Source organism: Equus caballus, chromosome 15 (assembly GCF_041296265.1).
Source record: "Equus caballus isolate H_3958 breed thoroughbred chromosome 15, TB-T2T, whole genome shotgun sequence".
In the NCBI taxonomy this organism is placed as follows: domain Eukaryota; kingdom Metazoa; phylum Chordata; class Mammalia; order Perissodactyla; family Equidae; genus Equus; species Equus caballus.
In genome coordinates, this window is record NC_091698.1 from 81,193,951 (window position 1) to 81,212,224 (window position 18,274).

Consider the following 18,274-nt stretch of genomic DNA (forward strand, 5'->3'; position numbering starts at 1 on the left):
AGTCCCAGACTAGGGAGAGGGGAGCAGAGCACTCATCCTCTCTCAAGGAATCTATGCTTTCATCAAGGATACAAGACACACATGCTTGGAACGAGGAGCGGGCTGTTAGAAGACTCAGTTAGATAAGAATATATTGGGAAGTTATGAAATCAATGTTCAAGCAAGGAACAGAGCTGGTATGCACTGTAGGAGTCCAGAAAAGGGACCCCAGGTGAGAGAGCTAATCTCAGGCCAGCTAATTCTTAGAGAGAAGAGCCCAAGGAATGGATAAGCAATGAGAGGAGAAGGCGAATGGAGGTTGGAATGGAAGGAAAAGCAGAGACTTTGGAATTCAGTCCACACTCCACACTTACCAGCCATGTGGCTTGGGCAATTTGGATAAACTTTTTGAGCCTCAACTTCTTTATCTCTAATGTGGAGATAGTTATATCTCTCTCTAGCTACAATTATTATAAATATTAAATGAAATAGTATATGTAAACTGTTACCAGAACACCCTTTCTTCATTCGGTGGCCATTGTCCCTGCTATTTGGCTCTCAGAATCTTAGGGTTCATTGACTCCAATATACCGGTTGACCATAGGCTGGGCAGCTTACAGCCTTGCTCAAAGGCATGTGTTGACAAAGGTATATAAATCAGTAGGAAACATTCAACCAGCCAAAACCCCAAATCCTCTACCCCCTTGGCAACATTCGACAGCTCTCTTCCATTCCGCTCCCATCACTCTAATTAAGCCATATCCTCCATCCAGCTGTGGACACAGGAGCCAGCCTGCCCACGGAACTTGCCCTCAAGTCAGAGTTGTTTGTTCTCAGGCAATCTCATTTTATCTTATTCTTGGGACCTTTTGGCCTGTTAACACACAGCACTACCCTACTACCCTATGGGAAGCTTCCCGATAGATGGCAATTGTCCTGATATCTTGGCTCCAATGCCATTGTCCAGCCTCTGTAGGTCATACAAATACCAAAAACATATAGATCCTACATATCAACTAGGGGAGAGGTTAAGGGGAAATGTAAAACAAAAGGGAGTAGAGGTTATCACAGAAGAAACACAGGGTGAGAGAAGGCTGCCCCCTATCTAATGTAGAAGAGAAAGTGGAAGAAACAGTCTCCAGAGCAGAGTTAACACCAGAGCCCACTGCATAAGCAGGGAGCTCAGGAAAACTGTCTCACTTCTGATAGGAAGCATCCATACTTCAATATAAAACACCCAGGAAAGCGGGGGCTTGTAAGGCTTTGGAAACTATTAGTATTAGTAGCAGCGGTGGTTTAGTAACACGATCATCATTGTCGTCCACCTTTGTAGAGGATAAAGGTTCATGAAGGTTCATGAAGATCATCTCTCCTGTGAGGGCTGGGTCAGGAAGACCACATGCACCTCTGCAAACCAGTGCTACTGGGGAGAGCAGCCTGGCTAAAGCAGAGGGATGCTTGGCAGTTTAGATGTAGACGGTGAAAGATTCTGGATGCCCAGCTGAGCCTTCACCTATAGTCACTAGGGTGTCATTGGGCATTGTTGAGAGAGCAAACATCATGATTAAAAATGGTGAGAAGGAAGTACTGAGGTGGCAGGTGAGTATGAATGCCTGAATGAGGAAGGGGAAGGGGTCAGGGAGACTAATGGGAATAAAAAGGAAGAGTGGGTCCCAATGATACTGTTGTTTTATTTTGTTTAAATTAGTTTTATTATTATTTATCAACTTAAGTTTTTTACATAATTTATTGAGGTGAAACTCACATAACATAGAACTAACCATTTTAGAATGAACAATCCAGCAGTATTTATACATTCATAATGTTGGGCAACCACCAGATTTATTTAATTACCAAGGCATTTCCAGCACTCCGAAGTAAAACCCTGTAACCATTAAGCAGTTTCTCCCCATTGCTCCCTCCGTTGACCCCCTCCCTCCAGCCCCTGGTAACCACTTAGTCTTCTATCTATAGGGATTTATCTCTTCTGGATGCTTATGTCAGTGGAATCACACACATGTGAACTTTTGTGTCTGGCTTCTTTCACTTAGCATCTTTTCGAGATTCATCCACATTGTAGCATGCATCAGTACTTCATTCCTTCCAATGGCTGAATAATATTTCATAGTGTAGGTATACCAAAATTTGTTTATCCATTCATTCATTAATGGACATTTGGTCTGTTCTACATTTTAGTTATTGTGAATTGTCAATAGGAACTTGTGTGTACAATCCCAATGATGTTGTAAAGATGACTTTGAAGATGTGTCTTTATGTGCTTTTTACCTGGATGCTGTGGCAGGTCAGACTTTGTGAAAGGTATTTCAAAGGTTAGGTTCCCAATTTCAGTTACTGGTGAGCAAGGATACGGGCATCAGTAGGTAGACGAGGCTAAAGATTGAAAAGCCTTCATCCTGGAGAAACAAATCCAATTCAGCTCAAGAGGCCTGAGGGACACAGTATGGTCTGGTGGAGAACATCTTAGGTTTGAGTCAGAAGACAGACCAATGTTTAAGAGATGGCTCTGCCATTCCCAGGCTATGTAGTAGCTGGATATGTCTCTGAAGTTCAGCCTCCTCATTTCTCAAAAGGTTCTATGAGCACTGCTTGCCTTCCTCATGGAGCTGCTAAAAGGCTGAAAGAGCTGTCTTATATGGGGCTGCTTCTCAAGCAGTCAAGGATCACACATTTGTGCTATGACTGTTATTGCCCTGTTAGAAGACACATAAGGTGACACTTCTGACTCACCGTCAGTACACTTATATGTTAGTCACAATGCATTACTTGCAAGTATTAGAAAATGAAGATCATCAGAAGGCTACTGGATCGCCCACAGAATTGGAGAAATGAATAATCAGGCTCAAAAGGACAAGGTCCTGGGGCCCAGGGAGGATGGGCTGACTGCTGGGGTGAATAAGTGATGTCATTTTTCTGTGTTTGCGTCACTCCACCCAAGGTTCCAAATCCCAGAAGAGGGTCTGATTGATGGACCACTTCACCAGGGGAGGGCAAGAATCCTTGACTGACAATTCCATGAGGCTTTCACATTTGGGGGAAGAGGTGATTCCCCAATGCAAATGAGGGAGCTCTTAATAGAAGGAAGAGGACGTGGATGCTGAGAGGCTCCAAAGCCTCAAACGTCCACTAGAGAAGAACTCCTTGAACTGTTCATGTAGAAGCAAGCTCAGCTGGGACTCCGAGCCAAAGGCTCTGGGGCTACCCTAGAAGCACTGCACAAGTTGGGGTGACTAGGACTTTGGGGTGAAGTTTGGGGCCTGGCACCTGTACACCCCCTGCAAGGTGCTGCCTTTATACACTATGTCCCATGTGTGAGGTCCATCCAACAGCTCAGCCTGAGAAGTCTGGACCAAACTGCATCTGGCAACTAAAAATATCCAGGCTCCAGGGAACCAGCAGAAACAGCTTTTCCAAAGCCAGCCAAGGTCGTCAATGTGTGTAGGAAATTATTAATCACACCCTGTGGTTCTTCTTGTTATGAGCTGTCTTTACACTTTAAAAATAAATAAATGTGAACTGAGGCCCACTCGGCCCCGCCTTTCTTTAATCATTCATCTCGGAGGTAGTTGGTAACCCCCGCTGTCCATGCCCCCCAATATAGGCTGCCCTGTTCTCTGGAAAAACAGGAATTTCTTATCAGATCAACAGGAAATTCTATTTTTACTTGATGTTAGAATTAAAACTACCACAGAGAGAGATGGGCACTCCTAGATCCAAGCTGGGCACTAAATTTGTCCCCCCGCTGAGGCACTCCCCTCCAAACTTGCTGCTCCCAGGGACCACTCCCAAAGTTTGCTCCCTCTGAGGCTGGCTCCAGATCGTATGAGTGAGACTCAGAGCTGCGACATCCCCACTGGTTTTCTTTCTAACCCCAGGTAGCAGTGTTGCCATGAGGATCCCACATGACTGTGGGAGGGTGGTGCTCCATGCAAGTCATGGTTGGGCCTAGAAGGCTGCTCCAGAGACATTCACTGAGACACTGAAACAGCTCCAGTTAGCAGCGTTCCAAAGCTAACCAAGTGGGTCTGGCCAAGGATGGCCCTTAAGCCAGAGGACCCCTTTCCCAAAAGCAGTTAAGAGAATGGCATTGATTTGCTGTGAGGAATCAGCTTCAGGAAAGGAAAGCAAAGGTTTACTGAGGCCTGATGGTGTGCCAAATACTTACTAGCAGGGCCAGGCCATTTGATCTTTCCAGCAGCCATCAATAGAAAGTATCGGCATCATCAGCATCTTCCTCATTTTCCAGAGCAGAGAACAGAGGCTCAGCGATCTTGTTGGGGATTGGAATCTGGGCCAAGTTCATTCCAGAACTCATGTTCTTTTCTCTTTACCACCAATATTTTGTTCAACATCTAGCTACAGGTCAGAAGCAAAACTAATAGATCCAATGGCCACTAGTGGGGGCCCTGACAGCTGGATGGGTAGCAGCCCTCCAGGACTCCTTTCTCCTGGAAGGAGCATCTGTCTGTTTAACACAGTAGCTGCCTTTGCTTGGCTTTAACTGTAGCACAAATGACTACCTTACTGGGAGAGTGGTAAGAAATTCCTTCAGTGCCTAGCTTGCTTGAACTTGAAAGTCACATGACTCCTTCTTGTAACCCTGCTAATATACCTTTAGCCTTTATCTGGAATTTGTGTAAACCAATACCTTATTTGTTTGCTGAGTGGTGTTTTTGTTTGGTTCTGGTTTGGTTTTTTTGGTGGTACAACTAAAAGAGTGTTGCAAAATGCCTGGGCTTTAACCCTGCCTCTGGAGCTGGCATCTTGATGTAATTCCCTTCTCGTTTCAGGGCCCCATTTTCCTCATCTGCAGTAACAGGAGGCTTAACTAGACCCGTGCTCTCAGGACAGAGGCCACTAGCCCCAAGTGTCCAAATTGGGATGTGCTATGAATGTAAAATACACACTGGATTTCAAAGACAGCTCTAAAAAAAGAGTAAACTTTCTCATTAATAATAATTTTATTAATCATATGTTGAAATGATAATATTTTGGGTATATTGGGTTAAATAAAATATATTATTAAAATTAATTTCATCTGCTTGTTTCTTTTTGCTAATGTGGCTAACAGAACATTTGAAAAATACACATATGGTTTGTATTATGTTTCTCATGGACAGGTTGGTCTAGACCTTCTGGGTTCGTTTCCATTTTCGGTCTGATCAGTTAACTTTTCCAGGGTTAGGTCAAGGGGTGCTTAATGGAAGTCTCTGGGTGGCCGCAGGGCCCCCTGCCTCTGGCTGCTCCTCAATCTGTTGCTGCAATGTCCTTCAGAGCTGGCCCAAAGTGGAAGGGGGAAGCCCACAACACCAACGTCCTTGTGAACTAGTGTCTGTGGCAAAATGTTTGCTCTGAAAGGAGCTGCACCAGGTCATGGCCTGTCCTCTCTGCCACCATTTGAGGAAGAGGTCACCCATACTCTGAGATCCTTCCTGCTCCGGGGTTGACCAACCCCTTAAGAATGCCGGGCATGTGGCTAACGGCTGAGGGGCAGCCTCATCTTTTGACACTATGTCCAGGAGTAAGAGATGGTCTACTGCGTTTTAAAACCTTGATAAGTGTCTTAACTTCCAAAGAACTGGTTCTTTCAGGTAGCCTAAGGAAAGGAGACTAAAAGACAAAGAAAAAAGAATTAAGAGTATGTCCTGGACAGAAACGCAGTGACGCTGGTTAAAAGGTCGATGGCTCTTAGCATACTCAAGAACTGGGATGTGACAAGAGCAAACAAAAGAAACAAACACACACACACAGGCGCCACAGGCCAGGTGCTTTTGTGGAGTCAGTTAAGGACTGAATGTTACGTCAGCGTAACAGTGAAAGGCAGGGCCTGGGAGATGTGAGTCAAGCATGAACTCATACCTGTTGGCAACCTATGAAGAACTAGGAGATGTAAAGGGCAATTCCAGTGGGTCAGTGCACTTAGTCAGGCCTTTGCCCCACCTGGAGAAGGTGATGTTGATTATTCCCACAGGAAAGATGAGATATGCCTGTGAGACTGCTAGTTGATCATCAACACCTGAGTGCCTACTTTGTGCAAGGCCCCATAATGAACACCGTGGGGAAGACAATGTACACAGAGGGTATACAGCAGACAGCCTAGAAGGGACTTTTGTCCCAATATTCTCATCCTAGAAGTGGAGAAACTGAGGCTAGTGAGGAGGAGTGACTTACTCAGGATCACACAGCTAAATAATGAAGGGCAGGGGCTGAGATCCCAGACTCCTATTGTTAGGTCTTTGTCTCAAAGATCCCACAGCATGGTGTCATGGAGGAAGTACTGGACTGGATGTTAGGGGAACTTGGTTCCAGACTTAAGTCACTACTAATGATGTGACCATGGACAAGTCATTTCACCTCTTCTGAGCCTTAGTTTCCTCATCTGTAAAGCAGGGGATGGGACTAGATGGTCTCTTAGGTCTCATGTATCACAGTCAGGGTAAGCTAGATTTTGCTGTGATAACAACCAACCTCCAAATCTCAGTGACTTAAGAAGCAAAGACTTATTTCTCATTCACACTGTATGATCATAGCAGGTGAGCAGGGACTCAGGCTAATGGGGGATCCATCCTGATACATGTCCCATGGGGAAGAAGATGTGGCCAATGTATACACTGACTTTTAAAACTCCAGGCCAGAAATGACACATGTCACTTTCACTTGCATTTTGTTGGCCGGTGCAAGTCACAAGATCATCCACCATGTGCCCAGAAGGAGAGGAGACTGGAAATATTTGACAACAGTCTTACCACCCATATGGTGCTTACAGTGTGACAAAACAATACAGAAAACTGTGTGGGGCAGTAGGGGCGGGAGCACTTGCCCCAAGTGGACTTGATGGGAAGACTTCACGGAGGCAGCTGCACTCTGAGAGGCAGAGATTGGAGAACACTGGATCTCGTAGGGCTGGCAGAAGGAACTAGGCAGAGGAACTGCCTAGTTTGGCTGAAGTATAGGTGCACAAGAGGAGGAATAAGAAGGGAGAAATCTCGACTAGCTCAAGCATGGTTTTGAGTGCCAAGAGAAGGGGCCTGTGACCTATTTGATAGGCCCTGAAATTTCTGAGCAGGTTTGTGAACTAACTAAGAAGTGTGTGGATGGTACTAGCAGCTCTAGAGAAGGGGTGTTAAGAATAAGTGGGGGTGGGGGAGAACAGGTAGGAGGCCACTGCTGTCCTTGGAGCTGGAGGTGGTGAGGCTGTAAAGCCCTGAGGCTTTACATATGGTTGGGATCAGAAGGAGAAATAAGACAAATGCAAGCCAGGTTACTGTGCAAGAACCTAGCACAGATCTTGCACTCTAGACAAATGGCTTAAATTTGTTGATGGTTGATGGTGTATAAGGAGGAAGAGGAAGGAATAAAGATAAGCAGGAAGTTTTGATTTCGGATGACTGGAAAAAAGGGGTGCCGTCTACAGAGAGAAGGAAGTCAGGATGGGGAGCTCGTCTGGAGTGAGGGAGCTGGGGAGGCACGCACAGTTCTGGAGATAATGAGGGAGTCTCTGTTCTTTCCTCCAGGCAAGGGAGCATGTGGATGGAGGGCAGGAGAATGGTTGTGGAGTGTCAGATGGGCTGAAGCAGTCCTCCTGGGTGTGAAATTTCAAGCCAGTGTCCCCAGGTCCTTGAGCACCCAGTTCCTCGTTCTCTGAGCACATGCAGGTGCCCCAAAGGGAAGGGGTGATTTGTTTGGGAGTTGCCTAGAGCTGCCCCGAGAGGTTCATGTTTCTAAGGGCACCTGGGGTCTTCTTGGGAGGGAGAGGGGGTAGCCCTGAGTACCTTCGGGGGCTCCCTCTCCAACTCTAAGGTGACACTCCTGCTTGGTCTGGAGTCATGGTCAAAGGCATGGGCAAAGTACAGGACCAAACAAAGGGGGACCCTAGGCATCAGCTGTCCTTCTCTCTCAAGGGTTATTTGTGGGTCTCTGGCTCTCCATGCCAGTACTGATTGCTTCTTAGAGACAGGGAGAAGAGGCTAATGGAGATGACAAACCCATCAACTCTGACTGTGAGTCCCACCATGGAGGAGGAAGGCCTATCTAATCTCCACCGGGGAAAGATGGAAGCCCCCAACCCCAGGAGCTCAGAGCTTATAAAGTGGCCACCCTGGCATCTAAAACTTCCTTCTGGCTGTGACTCAACTGCCAACTGGTTGTTTGTGCATTTTGTCCAAATCTCAACTCGCCATTTCTAAAGCTACTGCAATCATCCTGAGTTAATCCAGAAAAGATGCTGACACGCTCTCTCAGCCCCTGCTGCTTACGATCCTCCAAGACCCTGAATATGATTATTTAAAGTAATAATGAAAAGCAAAACAGGAAATTCTTATCCATTTTGGCAGGAAATTCTTTAGCTGCATGGAAGGTGCTGCTCTGGGGGTTTGTGCCCTCCAGGAACTGTTTGGAAATGATTTATGGTCCAAGATGGCGCCAGTCCTTCCTCAACCCACAGCGTTAGAAGAGGGAGGGATAAGCTGGACCCCAGGAAGTGCGACCTGCATTATCTTGGAATGTGCAATTCTGTTGATAACGTATTCATTGTCTCGACTGTCTTCATTAATAAGTTATAGTCCTGTTTTCGTCTTGCCCTGGAATGGGAAGTACTGAATTCAGGCAAAATAAAGATGCTCCACTTCAAGTTTGGAAAGTTTAATTCTTTAGTACTTGTTATTTTCTCTGGAATCCTAGGTAACAGGACCTAGGTGAGAAGGTTGCCATTTATTGAGGGTTCGTATATTCTACATGTTGTAATAGACCCACAACATGTGATAGTCATGTTATCTTCTCTAATTATGGGTATTATTTTCTCCATCTCACAGATGTGAAAACTGAGGCTTGCTGAGGTTAAGCAAACTGGTCTAAGTCACATCACTAGTAAAGGGTGGAACCAGAAGAAATGCTGTTTTCAATAGACTCCGAGTCACCTAAGGGCCCAGGCCAGGTTGGCTCTGCTCACCACTGTGTTCCTAGCACCTGGCAGAGTGCCTGGAATCCAATACAGTAATTCTTGAATGAAAGAATTAAGGTGTGCGGGCATGGGGAGGCTGATTATCTGAGGTTTGCTGCAATGTTATATGACTAGGTCCCTTTATTCTGTTCTCATAAGGTGTTTTGATTATTTCTAGTATACATGATGCCAAAGAGAACAAACCTTATTAAAATGTTGAAGGATTATTGATTTTTACCAAGAGCTAGTGTTATGAGCTGAATTGTGTCACCCCAAAGTTCATATGTTGAAGTCCTGACCCCAAGTACCTCAGAATGTGACTGTATTTGGAGATATGGTTTTAAGGAGGTAATTAAAGTTAAATGAGGTCATTAGAGTGAGCCCTAATTCAAGATGACTGGTGTCCTTATGGAAAGAGGCAATCAGGACACAGGCACACGCAGAGGAAAGACCGTGTGAAGATACATGGAGAAGAAAGGCCTCAGAAGAAACTAACCCTGGCGACACCTTGATCTTGGACTTCTAGTCTCCAGGACTGTGAGGAAATAAATTTCTGTTGTTTAGGTCCCCCTGGCTCTGGTGCTTCGTTGTGGCAGCCCTGGGAGAGTAACACAGTTCGTCTGTCTCCATGTCTTGTTACCTATGGGGACTTACGTCCTCATGTTGGCTCCTTGCACATGCCTTATTTCATTTTCACCTCGGAATCTGCATCAGGACAAGGCTGGTGCTGAAAGGGGGCTGGAGCTGATCTCAAGCTGAGGATCAGAAGCAGAAGATCTGTGTTTGAACTTGCCCTGTCCGCAGACCCGCCTCTATTCCCATCGTCCTGACGACAGATTGCTTGCAGTCGGAAGATCTAGGTTCCAGTAATAGGGCTGTCACAGACTGGTAGGCTCGTCTACTCTCTGTGCAGGTTTCTTCATCTGTATTTGTTTGGCTGGCAAAGGTTTTGTTTTTAAACTCCTCCCTTTAAAAGGACGTGCATTCTCCACTTCCACCAGCCAGCATGCCTATTGTCTTACATCTGTCTGCTTTACTCGTTTACGTTCAAGTTTAACCTCTTCCAAAAGCCTCCGTGTACGTGATTCTAGAACAGTTTAGCCTGTGGCTTACCCTCTGCTTGGCCTCAGACTTAGGAGGCTTCTCACGGCAAGGGCGGTTCCCTCGGCTGCGAGGCCTCCTCTGTGGCTGCTGCTAGGCACCTGGTGTCCTGCCAGCTTGTCTGTCTTTACGCCTCCCACTTACTTCAAACTTCCACCTCCACAAACTTGGGACCGCTCACCCTTGTTTTTATATCTAGGTTAGCACTGACTGGTTTTTAGGCTCTCTACGAGATCTGACTGACCTTGGCAATTCCATATTCACTCATTCATTTATTCATTCATCCAACAAATATTTATTGCTGGCTTTCCAGTGTGTCTTTTAAACTCGTTGTTATCTCTGGTGCTGCTAGCTTATTTATGATGTGTGTAAGAATTTACCAACTGTTTTTGTTTATCCTTTCTAATGTAATTAGGCTGACACTGGGAGGTAGGCATTATATACCCATATTACAGATGAGACAATGGAAGCTTAGAGAACCTAAATTACTTACCCAGAGATATGTGGCTTATAGCAGCAAAGCCAGCAGCTATTCCCTCACTTCTGATTCCATCTTTTCAAGACACGCTGCTTGCTTCTAGCTCCTGACAGATATATAGGGGAGGGGTTTGTCAGTTTTGGAGAATTTCCTAAACTCTAAGAAAAGATGCACTAAAGAGGAATTGTGTGCCTAAACTCTGCTCCCATGAAACAACTGTTAAAAGAAGTGGACCTGGGATGGGAGGCCGGATAAGATGAAGTTCAAAGAGGGGTCTGAGGATGTGGGTTCTGCAGGGATGTGGCTAGACAGGAGTGGGACAAGGCTGGAGGACATTCTAGCAAGCCCATGCACATGATGCAGGCCTAAACACTTGCTCCCCAAGCAGCATTTGGGAACACATTTTGATCCAAATCAGAGGGGCCTGGGGCCTCCACTTTAAGGAGTTTTATTTGTCAGGGGCTAAGGACTAACAGAATGAATGCTTGACCTTGAGTTAGAGGACAGAGAGCTGGAAGGTCAGTGCCAAGAAGGCTCTAGATAGCTGGAGTGAGCTGACTAAGAGAATGAAATGAGGAGCAGCAGGGAGACACCAAGACTTTAGTCTTGCGCCAAGCTAACTGAACAAGTGAGAATGTGTTTCTATAATTCGTAAACCCATATGTTCTTTGTGCACCAAGATACTTCTCAGAGAAATAAAAATTGGTGTATAGAAAGCATCCATCCTCCTTTTCCAGTTTAGTCTTTCTACTCTTCCAGGATCCTGTAATTATCTGGCTCCATCCCCATACTGTTCCCTTTGCATTCTGTAGGATGACCAACTCATTCCAGTTTGCCTGGACTTTACCAGTATCAGCACTGAAAGTCCTACATCTCAGGAAACCCCTCAGTTATGGGCAAACCAGGATGGTAGGTCTCTCTAAAGATTTTTCCCCCCATTGGCTCCTTCCTAACCTGTGAACATACCCATAACTCCTCTTTGTTAAACAAGTCTGCTTCCCCTTGAGCTCCTATGACATTCTTTTTCCTCTATGCATTTCTAAGCTTCTTCTACATGTTGTCCATGCTCTCACTATGTTCCCTCACCTTGCAGATGACGCCTGAACCTTCCCTGCCTTCATTCTTGATAACGACTGGGTTCTGGGACCACGTTTTCTCCTTCTAGTTCTGAAACTCCTGCTTCTCTGTCTGAGGTCCAGAGAGTGAGTGCCCCCTCTGTTCTCTCTGCCTATTTGACCCCTTAAGGCTCAGGTCTTGTCCTGTGTTCTCACTGATTTGCACAAATGCCTACAAGAGTCATCCAGGTAATGCAATCCACTAGCAGACTTAGCAAGGATGGGGAGAACCAGTGTATGTGCTCCATCTAGAGAGGTTTTCACTTTAGCAGATTTTCAAAAGAGTTGGCTGCTCCTGGTGCGCAATTCTTGAAGTTCAGCTGTTGTATGAAGCAAGGAGGAGGAACCTTATGATTCAATCTGGGAATGCCATATTTCTACCCAAAAGCATAGAGGTAAATCTGGATATACCTTAGGTAACAATTCACTTCTCAGGGTTTTTGGAAATATCCCATCTTTGACTTGAAAGAAGAGTTTTTGTCTTTACATTGGGAGAAGTCCCTCTCCTCACCTGACTTTGTACCCTGTCCCCTCCCGAGCAGGGAATCAACAGTCCCTAATCACAAGGCCCTCAGGGTGCAGTCAGGACCTTGACCTGGACGATGAGAACCAGTGATTAAGTCCTGGGAGCATTGTGAGTGTGAAAAACAATCCTCCTAGCTGATAAGTCTTTTCACCCATCGTGGGCTCATTCATCTTTCCATTGATATTAAGGGGCAGAATGTGGCAAGATAGTGACAACATGATGGTCAGCAACAATTGAACAGTTAGATCATGAGAAATTTCAGACTTGAACAAGGTCAATAGCTCAAATGTTTAAGCTATTTTTAGTATCCAGTGTCACAAGTCTAGAAAGGACTTTGAAAAATTTGTCTTGTCTTCTGGTCTCTAGTGGGGCTGTATGTAAATAATCTCAGATTTTCTACATTCTGATTCTTATGATTTCCCTAAAGAATCTATGCCCTTTGTTCCTTTTTAAAACATTCCTTTATTAAGCATTTTTTTGTGTTTTTAAAGGCTATGTGGTTGGATATAAAACAAGTAGAAGGTGTATCTTTATCATTGCAAAGATATATGTAAGAACAACCTTGAAAAGACTTCCTATTGCTAATCCTAGCCCTGCCAGTTAACGATCTCAACCAAGGGCAAGTAACTGTCAAGTCTCTTCTAAGACTTACACTTTAAGTTTCTCATCTGCAAAATAGGGGTCATAATAATAGTGTTTACCTTACAGCGTTGTTGTGGGTCCAAATGAGATGTACGCAAGGAACCTAGCCTAGTTTACAGTGAGTACTTAACAAATGTTAGCAATCATTAGTAACGTTAATTCTTACAAATGTTCTGGTAATAGAAGCATTATTACCTTTATTTTATGGGTGAAGAACAGAGATATTTAGTTACCCAAGGCTAATATATGGTAGATTTGGGCTTCCCACTTGGGCCTGCTGACTTCCTAGAATAAGCATGTCCTGCTGCATATCCCCACCTCCCCCACACAGAGGAATATTGTCCCAATAACGCCAAGAGCTTCTGGAAAGCAAAATAGAAGTCTTCACTACTAAGGGAGGTGAATTTCACAAGTGTTCTGAAAGTAAGTAATGGTTATAAAAGTTGAGAACCTTATAAGTAGCTCAGTCTTATGTTATTAGAAGCTAAATTTGTGGGTGCTATCAAGTTTAGGAAAGGGAGAGGTCACTGTGGACTTGTGACCAGGGCTGAAAAGAGGGGACAGTGGTGACAAACATGGTGGGCTCATTCCCTGGCTTCCTTCTGTGGGAGGGTGGCAGGCAACACCAGGAGGAAAAAGTACAGAGCCATGCCACAAAGGGGTGAGGGAGCAGAAAGCAATTGGTACTTATTGAATACCTCCTCTGTGCTAGGTCCATTACAGACAGACACGGTCTCATTTTATTCTCATGAGAACCTGTAACAGTGGGTTTAACTATCTGCATTTTACAGATGTGGTTCAAAGAATAGTTCAATTATCTGCCCAGCTGATATGCTGCAGAGATGCTGGTAATGGGCATGGTGGCTTTAAGAGCTGACTGTTTAATAAGGTGTAAACATTGTCCCGAATCTTCAAATTGCTCAGTTGGAGGCACTTTTCAATGTTGCTTTTCCAAAGCTGGAACTGCTTAATAGAAACAGGATAGCAAAGTTCTGATAAGGTGTTTTGCAAAGCTGTTCCCAGGTACTCTCCAAAACTCTTGTACCACCAGGGAAACAGTTATCAACACACACACACAAATATTCACACACATAAGGCACACACACAAATGCACACAGACTCTTTCTCTCTCTCTCACACGCATACCCATATACACATGGATGCTGAAGACTTGTAGACATGACAGCACTCCCAATACATACTTTGGCAAAAATGTTGGATTAGGGCCAGAAACTACAATAACTGAAATAACTTTGCATGAACCTTTGCGGGCAATGGGAAGAGTGAGGGAGAGCACATTGGAAGGATTGTCTTACTTTTCGTGTTTGTTTAATTAGTGCTCACAGAGAAAGGGAGAGGACTGAAATTGACCATTTTCCCCCTCTGCCTTTCCCAACTCTGCCTTTTCTATTAAAAATAAAAAAGACTGTAATTTGGGACACGTGAATGATACATTTGGTTTTCAAGGGAAATTTTATTTTTGCATTGGAAGAAAATTAAAGAGCTCATTTTTTTTTTTAGCTTATCTAGAGAGTTGCATTTCCTGAGCTGCAAAGAAAAAATTCTTTCCCTTCTCATGACTTATCTCTTTTCTTTCAACAAGAAGTCATCTTGGGTTATTTTTTTCCATGCCTGGATCAAATGACACCAGTGCCAAAGGGAAATGATGGGACAAGACGATCTCAAAGAAGCTCGGCCATGGTGGAAGGCAGGCCCTCAATCAGAGATCTGAAATGGGGTGCCGAGAAGGGGATATGGGGACACAGGAAACCAAGCGCTCCTGAGAGAAGTTGTAAAGATGAGGACATTGCAGATAACTAATTAAATGATCAACTATTTAACTCTCCTTCCTTTTCTAGGCCGAAATCCCCCCAACTCAAAACTCAAACAACGCATCACCATACCCAGCAGGCATTGATTTTATTTTGGCCAAGTGAGAAGGCAAAGAAGGAGTAAGAAGACCCAACCCCGTTGACCCCAGAGCCCATGCAGGCCAGCACTTCCTTTACTGCTGCATACAGATCTTGGGCTCCACATGTACAGAGGGCCCTGAGTCCTTCCTTTCTTTCTTTTAATTAATAAACTTTATTTTTAAAGCAGTTTTAGGCTCACAGCAAAACTGAGCTGAAAGTGCAGAGAGTTCCCATGTATCCCCTGTCCCCACACATGCACAGACTCTATCAACATCCTACACCGCAGTGCTATATTCTTACAATGGATGAACCTGTTACACTGACACATCATTATCACCAAAGCCCACAATTTTCATTAGGGTTCACTGTTAGTGTTGTACGGTGTATGAGTTTTGGCAAATATATATTTTCTTTTTTTTTTAAGTATGCTTTTTTTTGGTGAGGAAGATTGGCCCTGAGCTAACATCTGTTGCCAATCTTCCTCTTTGTTTTTTTCCTCCCCAAAGCCCCAGTACATAGTTGTATATCCTAGTTGTAGGTCATTCTAGTTCTTCTATGTGGGATGCTACCACAACATGGCTTGATGAGCAGTGTGTAGCTTCACACCTAGGATCAAAACCAGCAAAGCCCTGGCCACTGAAGCCAAGCACATGAACTTAACCACTTGGCCACAGGGCAAGGCTGGACAAATGCATATTTTCAAAAGCAGTTCTGTGTGCATATTTATAAGGCAAAGTATTGTAATAACTAGATAGTGACTCCCAGAAGATATTGCATCCAGAAAAAATTGCTCGGGACATGTGGATAGCCAGGGACAGTCACAAGGAGACAGAATTTCATTGGTGAGTGTCTGATGCTGGGTGGATGCTGGATGACTTCCAAGGTCCCATTTGGCTCTAGGACCTATGATTCTATTACCTGGGACACACGTGATCAGGAATAGGCATTACGAAGTCATATTCCATAAGGGGTGCTTCTTACCCATTCTGCCCATGCTGGCCAACAGGGTCCTTACCATCACTGTGTCCAGGCTTCTATTTGTTTAATAGTATCTAAAGGGGATTGTTTTTCTCTTGTCTTTTCAAAGATAATAAAACAATTGAGAATATGGAATAAGATCTGCATGGATTATCAAAAAATTAACTATGTATAGCATATAATTCTGTGTATAATAAACCACATATAATATACAATACGGCTCTGGTATTAAATTAGATCCCTCATCACTAAGGAACTGGTGACACTTTAGGATGAATATGCCACAGTTCCCCATTTCTGTGCCAGCAAAGACATTGCTGGCCGGTCATGTAAGCCACACTGGGTTTCAGACTCCTTCTCCCCTCAGTGTTCTAGGCAGGTGCTACCAACCCATGGCCACTTGGATGTGGAAAGTAGGGTGGGGATCCCGATCCCCACCAGGTCTGCTTTTGTTATCCCAGTTCTTTGTCATCCACTGATCTTCTTTATGTCCTACAAGTCTTCAATTTACAAAAAAAAAAAATCTCATCCTTATCATTAGGGCTTGTATACCAAATGTAGAGAAGTCTCAGTCTCTATATGCAAGTTGCTCTGGGCTGCTGATTAAGGACAGCATCTTCAACAATGTCATCCTAAGGAAGAGTGCTTCCCTCTAAAGCTTACTTTGTGAAAAGCTGTGGCTGGACCTGCAACCAGAAAAGGATGTTCTTCCCCTCATCTATTGATCTCTGCTTCTCTCTGAGCTGTGACATGTTTCAGAATGGAGGGATTTGCTTTTGGTAAGAATAGAAGGAATTATAGATTAAGAGTGATTTGAAAAATGGTCTCATTCTGCCCAGAATGAGAGTCCTATGGTCCTTCTCATCATTCACTAATAAGCAACCCTCTGGCTGGAGCTGCCTGAGGTGTAACTCTGAAACATTTTTGCCTTTTCTAGTGTGTTCCATGCCTCCAGCTTCTCCCAGTAATTCAAAGTGACCTGTCAAGTAGGTTTGGTGCCACGTGGCATTTACTTTCTGGCAAGGCCACTGCTTCTATTTGCATGGTCAACTAACTAGTCCCCATGAGGCCATCCTCTGACTGGATTTATCACTGAGCAATTGACTAGTTATACCAACCAGTATTTATTGAGCAGCTCCTATTTGCCAGACCCACTCTGCAGGTTGGGTTCCCTGCGGAGCAGACTCCGAGTTGGAGTTTAGCAAGCAGAAGTTTATTAGAGAGTGCTGTTGGGTTTAACACTTGGAAAAGGGAAGGGAAGGATGCAGGAGTAGGCAGAGGGAGTAGTTGGGCTGCAAAGTAGCCACCAGGGCTCAGCTGATCCCGTGAGGAGTTCTAAAGCTGGGATGGCCCTTCAGAACTGTTCCAGGTTGGGGCAGGGGCCAGGCTTTCATATTCCCTCATTGACCATTCATTGGATGCAGCTGCCCCTGGGAAGAGGTTGTGGCATGGGGGCAGGAGCGGCAGATCTCTGCAGTTGAAGGCAATTTCTGGAGACAGCTTGAAGGTGAGGGCTGGCAGCTGGCAGCAATACCCGCAGCTGGGGAAATAAGCTCTCAAGGACAGTCTAGGTGACACAGCAAGGCATCCAGAGCACGGTGCTAAGCACGTTCCATGCCTTAAGGAGCTTATTATCTGGATGGCCGAATTAAACAAGCATGTGAATGACAGTGCTATATGGTGGCAGCAGGCAGATGGAGATCCCAAAGCCCCAGGGATGTGCAGATGGAGGTGATGATGGTGGAGGTGGAGGTGTCACACTTGCTTGGGGAAAGAATTTGAATTGGGTCTTAGAAAATCCTGGCTTGAGGATTTTTCTCATTATCCTGTCAAGGTAGCGTGATTGAAATCCTCGGTGCCTAAAGGGGGGCTTCTTTACACAGACCACTAGACCTGATTCCAAACTAGACATTCAGTCAATCCCTGGGGCTGAGGAGTGACATCTGGCCAAGTGCTGCAGCTGGGAGTCAGTTTGCTTGTTTTCTCTTCATCTCAAGGAGTTCCAGGAAATGTCACTGCAGAGTTCAGGGCTTCCATTATCTCAAGCCTCACTTCCTGTGGCTGCTGGACTTGCCAGGGTATCAAAAGGACAAGCTGCATCTGCTCTGGGGCCTGGACAGTTGCTCTGCTCGGGGCAAGAAGCACCAGCTGACTTCCCTGCAGTGACTTATATCTTTTCATTCCATGGCGTGTTCCTGAGAAGTAGGGTTTTCTGGAATGAGGGGAATTGCCTTGTACTGCCAAGAAAGCTGTGGAGGCATTTAGGAAGTAGATAAAATCCAGAGGGGAAGCCTGCATATGAGCAGGTGCCTGCATGGTGGCGTCTCCCAACACCTGCCTGATCCTGAATCTCTCACCTTCTTCTCGGCCAGATTGCCAGGAACCTCTCTCCCACTGGGCTCCTGCTAAGCTCATACCTGTGACTGAAGTCATGGCAGCAGCAACTGATCCCATGGTCACATATGCAGACTCTTGGTTCCTCAGATCAGTCAATGATCCCATAGCAAGACCCAGTTCCGTGGGATGGGACAGACATGGATCATGGGAATGGGGTGTGTGTACACATGTATGTTCATGGGTGTGTGT